Genomic DNA, 24,931 nt, shown 5'->3' with positions numbered 1-24,931 from the left:
TAAATATCTCTTGACTTCAGTGGGACTAATTCAATCTTTTTTTTCCCACTTAAGATTTATAGTGGCTGTATGTTATGTTGAAGTATATTTTGGCTCATTCTATTCTCTCTAGGACTTTTATCAACAAGACACACTAAATTTTACAAATGGCATGTTCTGCATCTTTTGAGTAATCATTTGGGTTTTGTCTTTATGTCCATTTGTATGGTTTATTACTTACTGACTTGTCTATATTGAAACATCCCTGCATTTCATGGACAAAGCTTAGTTGGTCAGGGTAGATAATCTTTTTTGATGTACATATATATTCTGTTTGCAAATATTTTGAGCATTTGTTGAGTCTTTGTTCATTAGAGATACTAGCTTGTAGTTTTCTTTTCTCATTCTTCCTTTATGTGTGTGTATGTCTTTAACTGGTTTTGACATTAAATGATACTGGCTTTATAGAAATTTGGAAATGCCATTTTTGTCTTCCTTCCTTCCTTTTTTCCTTCCTTCCTTCCTTCCTTCCTTCCTTCCTTCCTTCCTTCCTTCCTTCCTCCTTCCTTCCTTCCTTCCTTTCTTTTTTTCCTCCTCCTCTCCTTTTTTCTTTTACTAATAGCAATGCATTTATGTACTTTGAAATTTGGGTATAAACACTGTGCTGAAGTTATGATTTTTAATTTTTCTGAGCCCTGGGTAAATCCTTAAGCCCTGATCTCCTTAGGTAATTTGTGTCTTCATTAAATCCTTTTCCAGTATCTCTTTTGCTGCTTGCTATGAATCTGACTTATATTGACAGTTTTTTCCCCCAGGTATAGACAAGGTAAATTTGTGATAGCTTTTCCTGATTCTTTTATGTCAAAACACAGTACTCCTTTTTTCTGAGTGTTGACACCATGAACAAATAGAGGCCACAGTTCAGCAAACAGACAGATGTGTTGTACAGAGAAATATCATTAGAATATTCACATTTTTAGAACTTTTTTTTACTGGTACTAATGGAGAATATCTTCATTTAAAGTGGAATTTATGCTACAGTGCTGAGGGCCAGGATATATGAGACATGAGATCATGTCAGCAAGATTCATCAACAGTGACCTTCTGATACAGCAGGGCAGCTGTACATATGAACCCACAGCAGTTTTGACAGCATGCCCAAGGGTCTTATAAGCTAAGCCAGACAAAAATAATAGCATAGACATGGGAGGGGAACATGAAATCCTAACCCTGGCCAAGGAGCTCTTGACAATTTATAGCTACTAGAAAAAGGACAGCCAGTTTCCTTGAATAGTGTTGCTACTATGAGGTAGACCAAGCTCCAGTTGAAGACAACACATCCAAGAATATGTGGGTAGCACAAATTAGACTTAACTGATGAAGAGTAAAAGCAAACAAAATTGATTGGTTAAGGGGGCATGGATCTGGAATGAGTTTTGAAGTATGTCTAAATAGGATCCAAACACATTCTATAAAATTCCCAAAGAACTAATAACATGTCAAATACTAAGTGAAAGGTTTGTTCTTGTCCTAAAATGAAGTTTTCTGGTTAGAATAATGACATTCTAAAAGACACATAGAATTATATTTATTTCTAATTGTAAATCATGAAAAGTACTTTTATTGGTTACCCAGTTATAAAGCTCAGAACTGAGATGGCCCTTCCATTGGTACTACTTGAGATTTTGTCTGTCGTCTACAATTACATCACAAGCTAGGCCTAGAGAGCATGTTTTATTTCCATTGTGAAGGTATCTTGCACAGAGAGATGTAGAGAGTTAAGCTCAGCTATTATAACTGTTCTAGTCAGTCCATTGGTAGAAAAGAAAAAGCTAAAGGTCACTGTGTGTCCCCAGCCTATGACAAGACTTGCTTAGGGCTAGAAAAACATGAGTGGCACTCAACCAACAACAAAAGAACACCACAGTCAAGTATTGAGAAACAATTTGTTAGTGATAATTACTCACTAAATTTAAGGAACCCTTAAAGTATAGGTTTTAAGGAACCCTTAAAATATTGAACTGGGTACATTTAGGTGGAATGTGATGATGATGATGATGATGATGAAGAAGACAAAGACAGTGACAAGGAAGACAATGCTTAAAAACCTAAATTTAGGACTTGGCCATGGTAGGTACTGATACATATGGTGAGGATGCTACTGCTGGAGGCCAGAAAGACCATAAAAAACCACTAGGAGCTGGAGAAAGGCAATCTGTGTTATACAGTGGCAGAAAAAATGACCAAAACAGCCTGTGGTAATTTGGAAGCTAGAAGCTAGAAAAAGCTGTTGGATCTGTCAGATGAGGCTTTCAGAAAGAGTAGTGAAAATGCCAATTGGCTTCTCATTTGCTGAGATGGGAGAAGAAAGAAATGGCCTAAAAATAAAGCAATAGAGTTTTCAAAGAATTTTGAGAAAATAATGAAAACCAGCATTTGGGGAGTTAGAAAATAGAATCATTTCTTATCTATGTTCTACTTAGCCAGTATAATTTGATGGAAGTAAACTGAAACTTAACTGTTTATAAGACTTTGTACTAAGATTTCTGATACGTGTAAAGCAGTTTTAATTAAATACTCACATGTAATTGTGTGTGAAAGCTGCCTCACATGTCTCCAAATATAAAGAACATTTATGTCCCTCAGTCCTGGTTGAGGATGCAATTTCAATGATAGGCAGCATCTCAGTGGTGCCAGTTTCAAGCATCACCCATTTGTGTGGTTTCCTATATAGTACTAGGTAACTGAAGTGAGCAGCTCTTCATAATGATATATACCTGGAGGTTTTGTTTAAACCTTGTTGGTGCCCTTTTTTTCCCAAATAGTAGTTACTCTTTAACATGAGACTATATTTTAGGGCTAGAACAAAACACACTATTATTACCAACTTTGTCTCCCTGATATGATTGTGTTGTTCAAAAAGCTTGCAACATCCTTTTCCTTCAGAATTGTAACATGAAGCCTCAGGAAATTAGGAGATTCATCATTAGTACTGGAAATCAGGGACCAAGAATATGTGAGAATTTGACTGATGCTACTTTCAATATGACAGACAAATTTCCTGACCCAGACCGTGTACTGATATCTTTCTCTGTAATGAATGCTGTTATCTGGTCACTGATGCAAAGGCACCAAATAGCCCGTCTCTTCTCTGTCTATTATGTAGGAGATTTCGGCAAAGCCTCCCATTGGAACCAAAGCCACCTTACACTCTGCCCACTGCATAACTGTGACCCAATTCAGACTTGGAATCACATTTGACCAGCAGTCAGGCCAGTCTTTGTGTTAGCATTGTCAATGTTCTGAAACCGGTGATATCTACTGAACACAGATGTCCCCATTTCTGATGCCATACCTGACCACAGCTGTTAGGATGACATTATTGGTTTAGAAATGCTTTCCTCACACCAAAGAAGGAAAAAGCAGATATAGATAGAAAAGTAAAGTTTATTTTTATTTTTGCCAGCATACATATTATATATATGTATATATAAATATTATATATTAGTTATTTATTGTACATCCCAACATCAGTTTCTCCTCCACTCCTCCACCCCATTTTTGCCCCCCATCCACTCCTCCTTCATTTTTGTTTGTAAAGGACAGGCCTCCCATGGATATGAAGAAAACATGGCATATCAAGTTGCCTTAACACTAAGCACTTCCTCTTGTATTAAGGCTTGGCAAGATAACCCAGTATGGGGAATAATAGATTCCCAAAAGCCAGTAAAAGAGTTAGAGAAAGCCCCTGTTCCCACTATTAGGAGTTCCACAAGTAGATCAAGCTATACAACTGTTTCATATATGCAGAAGGCATAATCAGTCCTGTGTTGGCTCCCTGGTTGTTGATTCACACTCTGTCAGCCCTTATTAGCCCAGATTAGTTGATTCTGTGGGTTTTCTTGTTTCCTTGCCCCCCTGGATCCTACAATCCTTCCCCCTCTCTCTTCAACATGATTCCTTGAGCTCAGACTAATGTTTTGCTGTAGGTCTCCGTTTCTGTTTCCATTAGTTGCTGGATGAAGCCTCTCTGATAACAATTGGGCTAGGCACCAATCTATGAGTAGAGCAGACTATTATTAGGTGTTGTGGAATATTACTTTAACTGTGTAAAGCTGTGTTACTTTTGTTGGAGGTCTCCATTGGGTTCCTCCCCTCAGAGATCTAGGTACCCAACAGAAAAGAGGGAGGAGGAATTGTGGGAACCAGAAGAGTTGAGGACACCTGGAGAGCATGGCTCAAGGAATCAACTAAGTATGGCTCATGGAGTCTCACAGAGACTGAAGTGGCAATCATGGAGCCTGCATGGGCCTGCTCTAGGTCCTCTGAATATGTTATGATTGTTGGCTTGGTGTTTTGGGGGGACTCCTGACAGTGTGGGTATCTCTGACTCTTTTGCCTGCTTTTGGGACCCTTTCCCTCTAACTGGGTTGCCATGTCCAGCCTTGATATGAGGTTTTGTGCCTAGTCTTATTGCATCTTGTGCCATGTTCCTTTGATGACCCTCAGAGTCCTGGATTAGAGAGGTGGATCTAGGGGTGAGGGGAGGTGGGAGGGGCAGCTGGGAAGAATGGTGAGAGGGGAAGCTGCAGTTAGGATATATTGTATGAGAGATGAATAATTAAAATTTTTTTAAAAAATAACATCAGTGGCTGTAAATAGACATTGTCTGGCAAGTAAATTCCTATGACACGCGTGATACAGTGGTGTATAAGTAAATCTTGGACTGATGCAACAGGATTAAAATATTAGAAATTCTGTTAAAAAAAGGTAAAAAGCCCCTAGGTAGGATGTTGATAAAGGGAAACAAGTTAAAAGAGTCAGTCAGAAATGAGCCTAAGTGTGGCTGAGCATTCAAAACTAATAATAAGTCTCCATGTTATGATTTGGGAGCTGGTCGGTGGCCCAAAAGAAAAAGCCTGGTATAGTTAGGCATCATTACAGTGACATTTTTTCCCCTCCAGTCTTATTTGGTTCTATTGTAGGTCTTTGTGTCATCCAGCATGTGGGTCCTGGTGCTCCAGGCAGTGTCAGGGATGGGCTTACTCTCATGGCATGGGTCTTAGGCTGAATCACAGGTTGGTCACTCCCTCACTCTCTAGGCCACCCTCATCCCATACCCATAGTCTCTCCCTCACTCTCTAGGCCACTCTTACCCTAGTACATCCCATAGGCAGGATGGACTGTAGATTGAAGGTTATGTGGCTGGGTTGGTGTTCCAATCCCTTCAATGGAAGTCTTACCAGTTCAGGCTATTACAGTTCAGCTACAGGATCCATTATTGCTGAGTCTTAGCTTAGATTCCTGGGAGGTTCCTTTGTGCCAGGTTTCTATCTGACCCCAAAATGGCCCCTCCCTTTCTAGTTGTCTCTTCCAGTACTTTCCCCTTCTAGTCCTCCCAACCTGATCTCTCATGTTACAATCCCCACCTGCTCTCAGTCCACTCAGAAAAATCTCAAAAAGTAAAGTTTAACAATGGTTGCCTTTCATTCAGCTGTATCACTTAGAACCTGAATTCCAAAATGGCTTGCTAGTTGTGTAAACACAAATGTGATAGATAAACAGAAAAATAGTATTATTAGAATATTCAAATGTTCAGATCCCTTAACAAACGCAACCGTGGTTTATGAAGCAGCCCTGGAGTAATAAATAGCTTAACTCTAGAGCCATAAGCACCCTCAGAAGGACACCTTTTTCTGAATTGGTCCCTCATTGCCTGACATTGAGCAATTGTATGTTCTACTTACTATGTGGAAATTCCTGCTTAGGGACCTGTGGCATTTAGTTTTAACACTTAACATAGGCTGTAACATTTTTAACCTTGCATATATAATTATAATGATGCTGAACCCTAATGAGGAAAAGGCAGCCACCTGTTTTCCTCGGGTAGAAAATAGGTCTATGTTGAAATCTGTTCTTCCTAGAAAACACTAGGATTCCAATTCTAAGAAAAATAAAAAAAATGAGTACAAAGGAAATGAAAAGTGATGGAAATTATTTCTAGCAGCTGGGCTGTCAGTATCAAAATTGATTCATCATTTTGGAAGGCCCGGAGAGTGCATCAAGCCCCACTTAAGTGTTTTATGCTCTATATAGGCTTAAGATGTTCTATCTATGTCCAAAGTACAAGTGAAAGTGATTCTTAAAGGCTATTTTAAAGATGAAAAGGAAGCTGTAAGGATTTCCTGTCATAAAACCTAGAGAGGACTGCTGTGTTCTGAACTGTCAATCTAACATCCTCTCAAACGTTTTGGCAACCATTTCCTTCAAAGTTGTCAAATATGTCACTGATAATAGGTCTGCATCATAGAGGGGAAAGGGGATATTAAGAACTTAATTCTCAGTACTTGTCAGTTAGGGTGTCATGGGCAGTTTAATGCAAGAACTCATTCACTTTCTCTTTATGGCTAACCAAGGTCGTGCAAAGTGATAGTGTGTAAAGTAGGAATTGGGAATTTATTAAAGGTCTCTATTGTGCTTCATATTTCCATATTGAAAATTTTCTATAACCATAAGGGGCCAAATTTTATTACCTTTCAGTTCCTTGATACAGAGCTGGTGCCCACACAGTCCAATCGCATTTCCAGAGTGCCTTCCTGACAGCGTCTCTTGGCACAGGTACTCAGCTTGACAGGTTTCTAGAAGCTGTGTTCTTCTCAGCCACTCATAATGCTTACTTCATGTTTGATGACATGTTGGCATTCAGGAGGCCTCGTAAACTAGGCCCTTTCATAACTTTGAAGGCAAATAACATGATCTTCTGTATTTCCAGAAAAAATAGAGTGGCAGCCAGCATCCCTAGAAGACGATGCTGTTACAAAGCTTTCAGCCTTTCAGCATTATAGTTTGGCCTATCATGAGTAGTAATAGTGTTGCTCCCAAAACTTCCATTTTTATCCTTAACAGGAAATTATTTTTTTTTAAAAAAAGTTATGTATGTATTCTAAAGCCCCTGGGCATGTGTACTGGAACACAAACAGCATTTACATATCTATTATCTATTAACTGACACTGCATTTGCCAGGCATTTGACACAATTAAGCAAATGCTTGACTGAACAGATGGGTCTTATATGGATCCCTAAGGGCATGTCTACATTAACTGTGCCAAGGGGGGTTAATGCACCCATTTGGCATCTGTGTGTCTTTTCACAGCAGCATATATGTATATGATCCTGCTTGGTAGGGTTGCAAATGGATCCATTTTTGTCCCAGAGGACTGAGTGTGAAAGGATTGTGTTTATTGCCAGTTTGTTTCACTTTTATGTTTTATGTCAAATGTTTCCCCAATCTTGGGACTGTTTTTGGTATATATTTACTTGAACCAGCCTATGCAAATTTGGTTTATTTGTGGTATCAAATAGAACACTTTTTTTTAAAGTAAAACACACAGTCTTTTAATTTTATGTCTCCATTTATGTTGTCTCCTGTAACAGGCTACAACAGCTAGAGGAAGAAAATAAAAGCAGCTCATATCATAATAATTACAACAAGAAACACAACTTTAAAATACTTGAGAAGGGAAGTATGTGTTCTTCACTAGCGTCTTTTATGACCTTTGGAAGAAAGTGACAATTTCAGACACTGACATTTAACTTGAGTGAGTAGACTTCCTTTGCTGTTGGTTGGATGTGTGAACCTGCCTTTGAAAATGAATGTCTAACATGCCTAAGCTTTTTTTACCCCCATGTCTAAGTCTTCAGGTTGCCGTCAAAACTTCTCTCAACATGACCATAACTCAAGATTTAGTCTGGGAGAATGGGTGCTTTGGCAAAGTATATGCCACAGTAAAAAAAAAAAAAAACCCTATACAATGAAACAAATTATGGATGGTGAAACTCTTGAGACTAAAATTATATGATGTAGCATGAACTTTAACCTTTGGATATTATATCAGTCTATACATTTGACAAACACTGTCCATATAGGTTTTAAATTATTGCAACATGAAAATACAGCATTCATTATATAGGAGTGTACACCATAAAGAAGAATAGCTCACCAGCATTCCTGTCATGGAAGGCAAGCAAATGTATTCAACAAATGCAATTGTTCCATAGTTTTGTCAAATCAGGCATGGGGAGCAGAAATTAGTTGACTTCTATTTTCTCCTTTTAAAATTACCTTTTCAATGTATGTTATAATTGACATGATAATTGGGTAAATTTTTACAATAGATTAATCTCTTTTTAAACTTCCTTTCTCCACATCAGTATTTTTTTTACTCACTAAAAAGAACATGAATAAAGTTTAAAAGAGAATCCTTTTAAAGCATCCACAAATAACTATGTTGCTAAGGAATCACATAACTGCACTGACAATGTTCTTACTTGTCAGTGTATGACAATGTAATGAAGTGGCCATAACATGTACTTTGTTTAAAAAAGTATATTAAAATGTCTTAGCATACCATCAATAGAATGTACAGTGTACAGCATCAATCTATACTTACTTTTATTGTTTTTTCTTTTTTTTAAGTTACACTGATTTTATTCCCCTCATGTGTTTTCCTAGGGTGAACAATTATCCTTTTGTTGTTATTTTACCCCAATCACTGTTGTTTCTTCCACACTCTTATCCCTGTAGGTCTATTCTTGATAGAGCCTCTCTTTCATGGAGCCTCCCTTTTTCATTTTTTAATAAACACAATTTTTTCATTCATTTTACACACCAATCAAAGATCTCCCTCCTCCCTCATCCTACTCCCCAGCCTCCCCCTCCCAACGCACCCCTCCACTCTCACCCACAGAAAGACAAGGCCTCCCATGGGGAGGCACATCCAGTAGAGGCAAGTCCAAGCCCTTCCCCCTGCCTCACTGCACGAGGTGTCCCATCATAGGTAGTGGGTTCCAAAAAGCTTACTCATGCACCAGAGATGGATTCTGATTCTATCACCAGGGGGCCATCACAGCTACACAATTGTCTAGCCATGAAGAGGGCCTAGTCCAGTCCCATGTAGGCTCCACAGACATTGATCCAAATTTCATGGTTTCTCGCTAGTTTGGTTTGATCGTCTCTGCATGTATTCCCATCATGATCTTGATGCACTTGCACATAGACTCCCTCTTCTCTCTGACTGGACTCTTGGAACTTAGCCTGGTGTTTGGTCATGGATCTCTGCATCTGCTTCTATCAGTTATTGGAGAAATGCTCTGTGATAACAGTTAGGATATTCACCTATCTGATCACTAGGGTAAGCCAGTTCAGATTGGGCACCCTCTCCACTATTTCTAGTAGCCCAAGCTGGGGTCATCCTTGGGGATTCCTGGGAACTTCCCTAGCCCTAGATTTCTCTCTGTCCCCATGATATCTCCCTCTATCATGATATCTCTTTCATTGCTTCCCCCCTCCAACCCTGTTCCAGTTCAACCATACCATTCCCTTATGTTCTCATGCCCTATCCCCTACCCTCCATTGCCCACTCCTCATCCCCAGTTTACTCATGGAGATATCATCTATTTTGCCTTCCCAGGGTGAACCATGTGTGCCTCTTTGGGTCTTCCTTGCTAGTTAGCTTCTCTGGAGTTGTGGGTTGTCTGATTATCCTTTGTATTATATCTAGTATCCACTTATGAGTGAGTACATACCATGTTCAAAATCCAACACTCCTTCATGATAAAGGTCTTGGAGAGATCAGGAATACAGGGAACATACCTAAACATAATAAAGACAATTTCCAGCAAGCCAACAGCCAACATCAAATTAAAAGGAGAGAAACTCAAAGTAATTCTGCTAAAATCAGGAACAAGAGAAGGCTGTCCACTCTCCCCATATTTATTCAACATAGACTGTAGATTTGATGTCATTAAGTGCTTTATCTATACTTGACAATAAAAGGAGATCAAAGGGATTCAAATTGGAAAGGAAGAAGTCAAACTTTCACTATTTGCAGATGATATGATAGTATACATAAGTGACCCCCAAAATTTGACCAAGGAACTCTTACAGCTGACAAACACCTTCAGTAATGTGGCAGGATACACGATTAATTAAAAAAATCAGTAGCCCTCCAGTATACAAACGTTGAAAAGGCTGAGAAAGAAATCGGAGAAACATCACTCTTTACAATAGCCACAAACAATATAAAATACCTTGGGGTAACTCTAACTAAGCAAGTGAAGGACCTGTATGAGAAGAACTTTAAGTCTCTGAAGAAAGACATTGAAGAAGATATCAGAAAATGGAAAGATCTCCCATGCTCATGGATAGGTAGAATTAACATAGTAAAAATGACAATCTTACTAAAAGCAATCTGCAGATTCAATGCAATCCTAGTCAAAATCCCAACACAACTCTTCACAGACCTGGAAGGGACAGTACTCACTTCATTTGGAAAAACAGAAAACCTTGGATGTTGTTTCTTCTTGTTGCTCATACAAAGTATCTGAGAAGAGTGTTTCAAGTCAAAATTATTTAGATCAGATTAGTTTGTGGTCATGTAGAAATATGTGTGTCTTAACTTTCAATTAATGTAGGAAATGTCAGTCCATTGTAAGTGACAGTATTTTATGGGCAATATTTCCAGAACTACATAAAAAAGGAAAAAAAAACTATCTGAAGCAGAAGTAGGCAGCTGGATGTATTCATTTCTATCAGCCCTTGACTGTGGATTTGATGTCATTAAGTGCTTTATCTTCAATGATTGACTTCAGACTGTAATTATCAGGTACATAAACTCTTTCCTCTTACAAGTTGTTTTTGGTTAGGTTGTGTGCCACGGTAACAAGAACAAAAATAGAACAGTTACCATATAATAGATACTATTTTTGCATTTTGCTTTTCTAATTAAAACCACATTAAAAAACTTCTAATTTTATGCCTTCATTTGTATGGTTTCTAATGTAGGACTGTAATACTTAGAGATAGAGAATAAAAGCAGCTCATATCTTAATAGCAATAATGAGAACTGGAATGTTAAAATACTCAATAAAAGAGGTGTGTGTTCTTCAGCAGAGTCATCCATGACCTTTGGAGTAGGGAGACAATTCCAGTCATAGACAAATTACTTACTTATGTATATTAATGAAGGCACCATACACACACACACACACACACACACACACACACACACACACACACGACCATTCTTGTCTATATGTCTCTGTTGATTAGCATTAAATTATTTCATGGGATGGTTCAAATGCTGCCTTTACTACATTAGACCCAGCACCATATTAATCTAATTAAATGGTAACAGGCATATTAATTCATCTTAAGGCTGTATGAAAATTGTGCTGTGTGGTTTAGCCTAACATAGAACTAGGAATACAGTTCTGCTAAGGTCCATCATGCACTTTATGCTGTAGTACTGCATGGTGTTACTTGCTTGTGAAAGCTCAAAATAGATGATTTCATTAAAAATAGTAGGATAGTGGTCACTAGAGACTGGAGCAGGTAAGGCAGTGAGGAGATGGCTAAAAGTTAGATATTAAGAACTACTGCGATGGCTGAGGATTAATTGCTTCTAGGGTTATATAGTACAGTAGGTAATTCACCTCACAACAAACTATAAAGCATTTCAAAATTACTGGAAAATTCCATGGTTTCTAATCCCTGCAAGTAATAAGAGATAAAAATGTTAACTGCCTTAATTTGATTGTAACAAATGTATGTATCATTTAATTAATTATATTACACCACCATAATAGATATATAGCATGCATCAAGTAAAAGGTACAAACATGAAAAAAATAAAACCCATGCTCAAATTACTAAAACATAAATTACATGTTTTAAAAAGCCACTTGATTTCTGGATGTGAAAGCTGGGCTTCACAAAAATGTTCCCCTGGAACTTCAGTAGCCAGTCCAGGAAGAGCTGTCAATGCAAACACCCAGCCCAGACAGACACTACGGCCCAAACTACCCAGAGAGCACAAGCTTTCAGTTATCTGACCTCCTGCATGCCCAGAAAATACATCAGTGTCAGTCTTGGCTAGGGAGGTAAAGACAGAGCATCCCTGAACTCAGCCTCACATGTCGCTCCCCACAGATGCTAGCTGGCCTCTAGAGAATCCATTGATTGTCTTAGGCCACCTTCTGCTGTTCTCTGTGCTCTCTCATTTACATGGTCACATATTTCATACTTAATGAGGTCTGGGCTTTGAAGAAACAATACACGTGTATTTTCTTTGAGTGCTTATCTAAGTTAATAACGTGATATAGTGTGTGAACTAAATCTATTTTTATTAATTTATTTCAATTAATTTACTTTGTTTTTCTGTGGCAAAACAGATCAAATGTGAACCATAGACAAGGTTAGCTACAAACTAATTATACATGTTGTCTATTTTACCAGAGAACTGCAATCTTAGTTTGGACTTTATTTGAACTATTATAAAGAAACTATTTTCCCCTTTTGGCTACGGAAATGACTATTATGAGTAATCAACTTGCACTGCCTGATAGATATATGCTGACAACTCACTATTGATTGTCATAAATGGATAGATATGCAAATCTGGGAAGAAATTTGGCAGAATTAAAGCAGTTTCTCAAAGAAATCCATAGCTAACCCTGTGAAGTGTAACTGAAGAGATTTTCCCTGGTGGTCAGCAATATAGCTGACTTTACTAAATCATCACCCACACAAACCTAGAAGAGAGTTAGAGAGGTAGAGAGGTAGAGAGAATGAAGTAGAGGCAGAGACACTGAAAAAGTAGTCATTTAATAGTTCAGGAACATAGTCTCACCTGATTTTTAGAGCAGTTATATGATAAACCCTAAAAATAATCTTTGTAATGAATTTTGTGCTTTTCCTAACATTAAAGTTGAGAGGAAAATCACTATATTGTAGAAAGTGAAACAATGTTCATTGTAGAGTGGAAATTAACATTCTACTGGATAGTCATTGTTGCCAATCTGCTATATAAATGTAATTTACTAAAATCAGACAAATTAATCATTGGCCATAATGTACTGGCTGATAGCAGAACACTAGGAAGTTTTACCCTTGGTCTTGGTTAGTTATTGTAGGATATCATCGACTATTTAAAGGGTGGGTCAAGCCAACAAGTTCTTCAGAATGATTGGTTTGGAAACAGACAGAATGAAAAGGTTAGAATTCATTTTAACAAAAGTCCCAGCTAGTGAGATAATTTTGGGTCAGTGATAGACATTTATTTTTAAGAGTTAGGTACAGCCTTTGTTCACTGTAGGTAAGCCAAGGAGAAACATTTTGCCTTAGGTTAAATTACCATCAATTATTCTTTCATATTTTCTACAATGTCATCAAATGCTGACCAGAACAGAATGAACATCTATAAGATCTAATGTTTTTAAAATTAGTTTTCTTAATATCCATAAAATAAAATTTCCATACAAATTAATTAATAAGTTTGTATTAGGTATAGGAATGAATAAATGCATAGTACTAGCATTGTGTAGTAAATGCTAGTGTTGTTCTTAGGACTCTGCTGGTTTTGTATCTTATTTTTATATATGTAATATATTTAACTTATCAAAGTATGCTCCTCCATCATATCTTTTGACACAATGTCCTTAATGCACTTTTTCTTCCTGTGTGACCATTCTCTTACTGAATCACAGCTACAGGTCTGGATTCCTAAAGCAGCACTTACCCACGAGCTGCAGTTTAGCACTGCTCTCTTTCTTTGCCTTTGACTCCTGAATTGTGTCATTTTAATCCTTGGATTTCAGTGCTTAATACATGCACAGACTTCCTAGAACTCCAGTTCAAGCACAGACATCTTTATCAAATTGTTCTTGACTCTTCGTGCTCAAAGTGTGAAGCACAGAATGTATCATCTTTCTTAATCAGTTTGTTTTTGAACCTGCAGTTCTTTTTGTGACTTTAACTTATATCCACTGTGGTGCATGAGACTGAAACAAATTCCACTTCTTTTCTTTAACTTCACTTATACTCTATTTTTCAAAATCACCCATCCCCTGTATTCCATTGCTATAGCACTTGCTTACTTCTAATCCATATCAATAAGCTGGTACATTCTGCTTGTAGTTTTTTTTTACTTTCTTTCTGTCTTCTGTATTTCTTCTACAGTGATCACTTTGAGTTGTAAAATTACCAAGTATTTAGCTAAAATACCATCTCACTGCTGCATTTCAACTTAATACATCTAATGAACTTAGCTTTTCAGTTTTCTCAGATCATCATAGTTCATCACCCCCTTAAATGTCCTCATATATTAACTCATGCTGCTACACATTATTTATTTATGTCAGTATTTTTTTATTCATTAGACAAATACTATTTTTCATTGTTTGCAGTTCATTAAATGGAAGGCTTTAAAAACCTAGAAAATTTACATGAGATTTTGGGAAATTAAAAACAAAACAATTTAACAAGTTTGCAAAATAGGTAAGAGATTATGGAGAGTCAAATAAACACACAATTTTTTAAAGAATTCTGCAGTATCCTTAACAGTTTAATGAAGGCTATGGATTAAAAAATTCTTTCTTTGTGGAAATGAAATGCATTAAGTAATGAAGAAGGATGAAGTGGATATGAATGGTGAAGCAATATACTAAAAGGGGTAAGAAATGATGAGAAGATCCAGAGGTAGGAAGAAAACATGGTTCTTCTATGAGAGGAAGAGAAAGGAAAATTGGCAGTTTGTCAGTGTGCCATGCTTGCACATATCTTCTTTCCCTCCCTCCTGATTTAAGGTACTTTATTATTTAAAACACAGCTAAGCCGGGCAGTGGTGGCGCACACCTTTAATCCCAGCACTCGGGAGGCAGAGGCAGGCGGATCTCTGTGAGCTCGAGGCCAGCCTGGGCTACAGAGTGAGTTCCAGGAAAGGCGCAAAGCTACACAGAAACCCTGTCTCGAAAAACCAAAAAAAAAAAAAAATAGCTAAAGTCTCATCATCAACTCTTCAACCACTCCCTTTAACTTTTATCTTTCTTATTTTCCCACTGTTCTTTACTTATGTCATGGGTATGTATATCTATTATAAAATCTACTTCATATTGGTTGGAAATGATCATGACCATCATCAAGGTTCAATGCAGCCTCACAGCACATGGTAGAAAGCCAGAGAGTGTTGTATGGGGAAAGAATGAGGTCTGAGAGGCCTTAGATATAGAGAGCATAGGCATTGGGGATATTTTACCAGAAATTTCTCTACTACAATTATGAAAATGTGCTTAATAGTTCTTTATACATTTTAAAATAAATGGCATGGTGTGCTACAAAACATTAATGAAAATTAATATTATACAGTACTCATAATTTAAATAATGAGCCAGCTTGTCAATGTTGTCATATTTATAGTGATTTTATCTCCATAAATGGTAGAATCTCTCTGAGGGATTTATCTCCATAAATGGTAGAATCTCTCAAAGGGAATAGTAGCATAATTTTTCATCTCCAGCAGAACTTTATAGAAATCAGAGAGGCTCTACTGTATGGATCTGCAGAGACTGCACTATTACAAGGACAGTTTTGCTCAGCACCTTGGAGACCAGCTGTTGAGAATGAAAGTGCCCATTTTTTCCTTTCTTTTTGAGATTATAATTACACTATTTTTTCTTTTATTGAAAATGGACTTTTTCATATAATATATGCTGATTATGGTTTTCCCTTCCTCTATGCCTTCTAGTTCCACCCCACCTCATTTCTTATCTGGGTCAATCCCCTTTCTGTTTATCATTAGAAAACAAATATAATGTAAAAGATCAAATAAAAACAAACCCATTGGAGTTGAGCAAAACAAACAGAAGGAGGATGAAAAAACCCAGGTTGGAAAGTGCCCTCTAAGAATTCTGTCATGCAAAGAAGTTGCTCTTAACACAATTGTTGTCTTTGTAAGATGGAGAACACACACATATGCACACACACACACACACAGAGAGAGAGAGAGAGAGAGAGAGAGAGAGAGAGAGAGAGAGAGAGAGAGAGAGAGAGAGAGAGAGAGATACGTATACACATCTATTAATTTTGGTGTATTTGAATATGAAATATTTAATAGGAAATTATATTCTATAGCTCACCTTTTGAACTCATTCAGTTCAGAAGTCTCTTGGCATCTATACTACTTTCTTCACGTATAAATAAATCCTGGTAGTCTGCAGGCACTCTTTACATGAATGTCTTCTACATGAATAGAAATGGGATTTAATATCCAGAACCCACTGACTATGTGCTCTCTGTAAATAAGATTTGTATTGATTATAATCAAACATTGACTACTCCATAAATAGTTTTCAAAAGCACAACTTTGCTTCAAGTTTCCAGAATGAAAACCACAGGAAGAAAACCAACAGGAACATCTCAATGAAAACTTTCTACTGACACCATGACAAATGAATTCTTAACAGTATTACTTAAATTATATATATATATAAATTCTACAACCATTTTTCTTCTGTATACTATGTGTCTAGAATTTTAGTGTAAATAATATGTGACAGATTCATCTTAAACTTGAGAATATATTGTTTAAACCTCTAAAGAGAAACCAGTCATAGTTCTGCATAACCACAAACTACTTTTGCTATACATAAGCATTTTATTGATGCAACTTTGATTGTCCATTGCAAAAAATGCAAATCACTGGAACAATTACATGTACTGGATAATTATTTGAAGTTGTTAGAAATTAACTTTACTTAAACTATAATTAAGTCTTAAAGATCTGTACACATATATGCACTATTTATGCACACATAAATATATCTCTTAAGTAAAGTTTGTCATTTTTGCAGACTAGTGACGATTGCATACAGGTTTGCACACTTCTTTATATAAATCCTACTTTTACTTCTTTCATTTTCCTGTTAATAGTAAACAGCATCTACTGCACATCTAATTTTCTTAGTTTTGCTTTGGCCAGTTTTTGTTGTCAGCTTGACATAGTTTAGAGTCAGTGGGAAGAAGGGAACTTATATTGAAGAACTGCTTTCATCAAACTTGCCTGTGGCTATGTCTCTGAGAGATTTTTTTTTTAATTTATGTTTGACATGGGAAGACCTAGTTCACTGTGGGAATGTGGGCAACATCCCGAGGCTGTATAATAAAGCTAGCAGACCATGAGCCAGAAAGTGAGCCTGAGTCCAAGCCAGTAATCAATGTTCCTCCATGGTCCCTGCTTTCAGATCTTGTATTAATGGTCTTCAGTGATAGGTTGTTAAACTGGGAGTATAAGATGAAATAGAACTTCTCCTCCTTGAAGTTGCTTTTGGTCATAGCATTTACCACATGCAATGAGACTATGAACCTAGAACAGTTATAAGTTAAATTCATTAACAAAATTAATAATTATTATTAATTTATTATAGTAATTATATTATATAGTAATATTTTGTCTATTTCCCCTTATTTTCATTAGTGGTATAATTTTAGGGATACTTTTAAATTTTGTCCTCATTTGACCATATAATGAGCCCCAAAGAGATGGCCAGAGGTATCAGTTATATATCAAATGCTCATGTACTCTCATGTGACTTTACTAGCCCCAAGCTTTTTAATAAGCCTATATTTCTAAAAAATAAATATTTACAAATAAAGTCTTAAGTATTATTATTATTAGAACTTGGACTATAGAATTCCTATATTCTAAAATTTTCCCTAAAATAGTTACTAGATAATAATAATTGTTTTTACTAAATATTAGTAAAGTTTTGAGCTCATTTGCTCATTTATAAGTAAATTAAGTGGGATTTTGATGTATATTAGGAAAATACTAAATGTTATTGTTGATTTAATAAGGTAGTAGAAAGTGAGCCGCATTTTGATGTTTTTACATATTACCAAAGCATAAATCTTATTTATTATGTTCTATTTTTCATCTTATTTGTGTTTTAATATTTGTCAGGTTCTTTCAAGCTAGCTCAGGCTGGCCTCAAACTTAAGATTCTTTTGCATCAGCCTATAAGTGAGTAGGACACTGATCACAATACCCACCTGACAGAACTTGATGTTCTATGTAATAGTAATTTCCTTTGGAGAAGATGCATTTTACATGCTATCTGAAATATATATCATTGCTATTTAAAAAGAATGTTATTATTCATTGTTTGTCATGAAAAAGAGAAGCTGCATCAGGTTGAGCAAGTTCTTCTAGTTTGTAAGTAGCATACTTCACATTCAGATAAAACTAGCCTATACTTAAGACTTGGCTCTTGCAGATAGAGTATTCATTGAATGACTGTTGAGTTCTTCTTCTACTTCTAGAACAAGACAGTTGTTAAAGATAATGTACTAAGACAGCCATGAACATTCTTGTTTTCCTGAATATTACCTACATAGAGTACCAATCTGCTGATGACTAATGTGTCACGTTTTATCTGAGAACTCAGAATCACATGAGAGAATAAGACGTGTAGGACTGACTCTGTCTAAAGGGTAGAAAGCCATTTCTAATAAAGCTGAAACAAAACTATTTACTATAGACACAGAGCCAAGTTACATTAACTATGGGACTTTAAAGTGAGCTGTATAGTTAGAGTATATGTAGCCAGAAGAAAAGGACATGAACATGAATAAAAAAATGGAGATGGTTCATGCACAGTACTTATAATCCATGCTTAAAATTAATTTTTAAGGCTATAGAATAATTAAAAATTGACATTTGCATTTAAGAAATATTAGCCTGTTTAAAATATGGAAAACAAAGTATATAAAAGCAAACTTAATGACTACAGCCATGTGTAGAAGTTTCTATTTAGTTCAAAAGTCTAGAAGAAAAGAAATGATTCTCTGAACTGTACATGGGAATCGTTTTAAAGAGATAAATTAAATCCTTTTCTCCACTCAATAAACATTTGTACAGTGGCTTTGTACTAGTATTGTGACAAGAGCTTAGGCTGATAGAAATAAGTGGAAATAGAAAAAAGCTTTGGTTTATATGACTTAGGAAGCCACTGGAGGATTTTGTGCAGGAGAGTGACATAACAGAGCATAGTTTCCTATCACTCTAAGTACTGTGTTAGGTTAAAAAAAATCAAGTATACAACAGAAAAAAAAAGAGTTAGGATTGTTCCACCAAAACAGGCAGGGATGTTGGCAGCAGCCTAACGAGAGGTTGTCACACTGAGGACTGGTGACAGTTGAGAGTGTGGATAGCAAGGCAAAAGTGTGAGAAAAAGATGTTTGTAGCAGCTAAGGAAATGTCAATGCCGTGTGACAAATTGAATATGGAACACTATCAAAGGTGTCTTTTCTGAAGGAAGACAATGAACTTCATTTGAGTTTGAAGGTACAATACAGTGTCTAAGAACTGATCTGCAATAAATACTTAGTTTTTTATAATTATAGTTTTATTTAAAAAAAAACTTTGGGGTAGCAAGGACACATAGGTGTAGAGGAGAATTTGACTTATAACTGATATTTCTGGCTATCTCTTAGGTACTCATTTTATTGTCAAATGGAGACAAATTTTAAAACTATCCATAAAATTGTCTAAATTTGAAAAATAGGCTCATGAGGTAGAACTGGAAAACCAGATTTTAAAAACAATAAAACCTAGTGAAGTATAAGGAGAGTCAGAGAATTCAGTGTCTTAAAATTCCAAGGAAGAATGTTTTTTTACCTTGCTTAAACCCCATTTAGTGAAAAATAACAGAGAAGAATATTACATTTTGACATGTTTCTACATGGAGACATTAGCAAAGATCATTTCTAGTGGAGTATTGGGATATAAAACAGAGAAAACTAGCTAAGGAGATCCAAAGGGGAGTGGAGAGGAAGGAGTATACCAATAAGACCTGACACTGAAGGAAATCAAGTGTAAAAGAGGGAGTATATAGAATTTCATGTAGCATCCATGAGCTCTTTCACATCTGTCAAAATTAAGTGTGCTCTCTACAACACTCATAAGATATAGTTACACAGATAGACATAATTTCTGCTTATTTTTCCAAAAAAGTCTGTGGAACCTAATACTTAAAGCAGTGGTTTGTGACCTTCCTAATTCTGTGACCCATTATTACAAGTTCCCATGTTGTGGTGACCTCCAAACATACAACTAGTTCTGTTGCCACTTCGTAACTGTAGTTTTGCTACTGTTATGAATTATAAAGTAAATATGTGATATGAAGGATATCTGATATATATGATCCCTGTGAAAGAGTTGATTGACTCCTAAAGAAGCCATGACCCACAGTTTGAGAACCACTGTCTTAAAGGAGGCCATAATGAAGGAATGAAAGTCCAGGTCTCAAATTTTAACAAATGTTAGTAAAGACACAGTGTCATGGAAACCCTCATACTTGCTGCTGGAAGCTGAAATGGTATAGCCAGCCTGGACAACAGCCTGGAAAACATTCAAATAACAGTTTCCAATTGATCCGGGAACTCCACTTCAAGATCCATATCCAAGGTCAGTAAAAGAAAATATCCATAGAGAAGTCCTGATGTGAGTGTTAACAGCGTAATTGAGAGTAGCTTCAAGGAAGAAACAGTACAAATGCTGGAGACCAATGAGTGGATAACCAAAATGTGTTTATCTGTAGAATAGGATTGTTACTATCACTGTTGTGATTATTATTCCTCTCCTACTGCAAAAGGGTGTCCCACTCTTGGTTTGTGAGTATTTGAAAACTAGTGATACTGAGTATATCTTCATTTGCTTGTCAGCCATTTCTTTTAGAATATTTGGACAGATATATAATTGTTTGTTTTGCTTACTTTTAAAAGTAAAACTTTGGGGTTTGCATAATTGAGATGTATGAGTTGTTTGTGTTCATTAATTTTCAGTGCAAAGCCTGCTTTACAGTGATATTGTCCGCAAAGATTTTCTTTTCTTTGTATGCTACAGACCTTTTTGGTGTTTTCTTTCCTCTTACTATAAAAAAGAATCTGACTGTGACAGGTGACACAGGAATCATATGTGAGACCTAAATAAGTCTAGTGCATTAGCATACAAGTTCATTTCTATTTGTCGTAGTACTAAAATCATATGCATACAAATAAGCTACATTAACAATTATGTCTTAACCAGCACTGGTCAATTGCAGGGCTTTGTCCTTTCTCAGAAATTCTCACCTTGGCTCTGTGGTTAGATAGAGCATTGTACATGAGCTCTGAAGCTGGCCTCAAGTGCCCTTTCTTGGCCTTCCTAGTAATTATGCAGTGTTCAAACTTCAGTGGAAGGGGATGGTATTCATCATTGTCAGTGTTGATGGTGTCCTCAATGAATAATGGTTTCCCTGTTTACGATGCTGCTTCCTAATTTTTGTTACTATTTAGTATAGAGCCCAGACTGCCCCAATGTCTCAAAAACTTGGGGTAAGCTCAATATCAACTATGTTTCAAATAGGGCAACAGCTACTACCTTCTGCAAATTATTTAAGGTGATTTGACAAAAATATTATATATTATATATGAAGACATTTGTACTCTAAACAATATATATATATATATATATATATATATATATATATATATATATATATATATATATATATATATATCCTTATATTGTATTTGTATTCTCCACAAGGAAAAATGGTACATGGTATAAGCTCTACTTAACAGTCTGGTCATCATAGTTTGAGAGGTTAATACTTGAAAGTCCATCATGGTATGAAAGTACTCCTCACAGTCTGAGCTCTGAGTTTAATCAAAAGAGCAGTTTGGTTTGGCTTGCCACTGACTTGTTTCAGGAATATACGCAAGTGGCTTACCTATGTGTCACAGTCTTTTCTGTCATTTGTCAATAACGTTTCTAGTGAGCAATGCTACTCCTTGTCATAACTAACTGAAAGGCAGAGGTCTAAACAGTGAGGTGACTTTGTTCTGAAACCAGGAGCAACCTTTCCTATATATATTATTTGATTCCTAGTTTGGGACTCAGCCTCTGACAGAGAATAAACTCCATTCTTAATGGATTCCACTGATGCTACTATATAGCGAGATCTTTTGAGCTGTGTTTTTCATATCTGAAATGCTGGATTATTCAAATTATTTAGAGTCCATCTCAAAATTAGTTCGTTAATATGATTCTGTTACATCCTGTAAATTATGCCCATGTATCAGGATTCATGAATTTAGTAATATCTATGAATTTTCACCTGCCCTTTAACCCCTTACAGATTCTCTGATCTTAGTCATGTGTTACCAACCTGAACTGAAAATCTGGGCACGTCAAATTTTAATTTTACACAATAGTTTTCAGTGGGCTAGTGGATTAAACAATCCTGCATAACAGGGGAAGCTGAAGCTTCTGAAGTCTCGGTCTCCATTTCTTTTCTATATTTTTCTGGTACTACAAAACTAACCCATGAATAATAGAAAACTATTCCTGAGGCATTTTATAGTCTCTCTCTCTCTCTCTCTCTCTCTCTCTCTCTCTCTCTCTCTCTCTCTCTCTCTCTCTCTCTCTCTCTCTCTCTCTGTTTCTCTTTCTAAAGTCTCTCTCTCCCTACTCCCACGTGTGTGTTCAAGTAGTGCTCTTTGTGGTTCATTGACTGTTTATATTTTAAGATTCACCTCAAGCGTTATTTCCCCCTGGGCAACTTCTGAGCATATTACCCTGAGTTTGATGGCCTTGTGTTCTCATCAGTCCTCATATATACCTCTAACTTTCTGCTTATGCACAGCTTTTCTAAACTTGCCTGTCAATGCATCTAAGCCCTATTTCATTGAGTTTTCTATTGGAGGCAGTCTTCCTTTCTTTGGTTTCTTAGCTCAAAACAGTACGCAGTAATTTGCAACATGCTGGTATTATTGTTAAGCAAATTACATATATTATTCTACTGAGTTAAGACAATATCAATGCAATATTGATATAGGCCTTTAAATAATTTAAGGAGGACAATAAGAGAGTAAATAATTGTTCCTCTACATCCCAGAGCCTGTTCTTGCCTGTTTCTTTTCTGGCCCATGATCTATCTATGTCTTTGTTTGATGTTTGCTTTCTTATAATTTATAATTAAGTATCCAAATAAATTCTCATTACTTGTGTTAGTTCTACCTATACAGATATTCATTCCCAATTTCAAATGTCTTTTCTGAATGCTGTTTTAACTTAGACTTGGTGAGAATTCTTAATTCTTTTTTTTTTTTTTTAATGAAAATCAAGGCCAGGCAGTGGTGGCGCACGCCTTTAATCCCAGCACTCGGGAGGCAGAGGCAGGTGGATCTTTGTGAGTTCGAGGCCAGCCTGGTCTACAGAGCGAGATCCAGGAAAGGCACAAAGCTACACAGAGAAACCCTGTCTCAAAAAAAAAAAAAAAAAACAGGGTTGCATCTCTCCTTTGTTTTCTTCTCTATTTTTTTTTTAATTTAATAATGGCCCAGATTTTTATATTTCATAGTGTTTTTGAAGAAGAGATTTGAACACAGATGTATTGGTAGTTTTGCTAGTAGTATCTTCCTGTTTCCCTTCCTGTAGATGAATCATTACACAACTTAGGGACTAGCTTTTACTTTCTTTTCTTTAAGAATTTTTTTATTCATTTTATATACCAATCACAGATGCTCCTCTCTTCCTTCCTCCTGTCCCCCCAGTATCCCCCCCTCAACCCATCCCCCATTCCCCCCTCCAAAAAGATAAGGCCTTTCATGGGGAGTCAGCAGAGCTTGGTCACTCAGTTGGGGCAGGTCCAAGCCCCTTCCTCTGCATCAAGGCTGTACAAGGTGACCTACCATAAGTAATAGGCTCCAAAAAGGGAACCCATGCACCAGGGATGGATCCTGATCTTACTGCCAGGGGGCCCCTTAAGCAGATCATGCCATACAATTGTCTTGATTATGCAGAGGGCTTAATTCAGTCCCATGGAGGCTGCCTGGACAGTCATCCATAGTTCCTCTGCAACATAGGGTCATCCATCTTCAGCCCACAGGCCTAGTCTCTCAGTCATTTATGTCTCTGTGTCCTATAGAATGTCTGGCAGTCTCCTCTGCAAAGCAGGAACCTAAAGGACCATCTCTCCTTGCAAAGTACAGGGGTCACCTTTCTATGAGTCCTGCATGTCCAGTCCATACAACATTTTGTCAAGCAGTCTAGGCAACACAAGTTTCTTTCCCAAATGGCTATTTTTTTTTGCCAAGAAGAAGATAAACTCAATAAGGAGTGTCTTCGATGCCCATCTTTCTCTTTGAAATAAATGCATACTGCCAGAAGCAGACATGTCTCACTGTCAAAAAGTCTAAATTTTTAAAACATTTTAAATGCCATATTCTGTAGGTCTTTGAAGTGTTTGAAGATTACCTACCTAATTGAAATATATCTATGTATGCCTAAAAAACTTAACTAACATGACTATAAGTTTGATTATCATAGATGACTAATTATTAATCTGTATTTTTAATTATCCATTACAATTTAAATGGGCTACATAAACATAATACATTAAACAAGAGTAGAAATATACATACAGTATAAAATAATTAACTTACATTTGTAATAAACTAAAATCTATAGCAATTTAAAACATTTTACACAAGTTGTTGCTTTTTAAAAGTAGGTTCATTAATCTACCCCTTCATCCTATCATATCTATATTCTATTTTTTCTATATTATATTCCCCTTTCTTCTTTTAGAAAGAGATTGACTATGACCTATAACAATTTGTAACCAACAATCTAGACAAAGATAAATATCCATAATCCATTTTTTGGGAATTTGGGCATATTTTTCTAGGCTACTTCCTGCTGATAAAGGATGCTGTATTCTTATGGGCATACAAAGAAAATTTTAGCATTATGGTCAAGTCCTGACCGGAGTAGTCTGTGAGGCTGTATTCTCTGAGCCAGTTGCCTTGAAGTTGATTTTGGATGTTGGAAACCTTTCAGGGGGTCTTTGCTGGTCAAATCATATGAGCCTGGAACAAATCCACAGGTTTTCATCTTCTGTGGAAAAAAAGCAGAACCTCTTTTCCAAAGCAACAGATCCTTAGACATAGATTTTTGAAATCAAGATAATCTTTAACATATACATATTGATTTAACTCATCAGTTTTTACAATCAAATGTCTTTATGCATTTAAAAATATCAAAGACAACACTATCCAGATTCTCTGTGTAA

This window comes from Peromyscus maniculatus, chromosome 11, assembly GCF_049852395.1.
Source record: "Peromyscus maniculatus bairdii isolate BWxNUB_F1_BW_parent chromosome 11, HU_Pman_BW_mat_3.1, whole genome shotgun sequence".
In the NCBI taxonomy this organism is placed as follows: domain Eukaryota; kingdom Metazoa; phylum Chordata; class Mammalia; order Rodentia; family Cricetidae; genus Peromyscus; species Peromyscus maniculatus.
The sequence above is the reverse complement of the archived record's forward strand: the minus strand, read 5'-3'. Positions refer to the sequence as shown.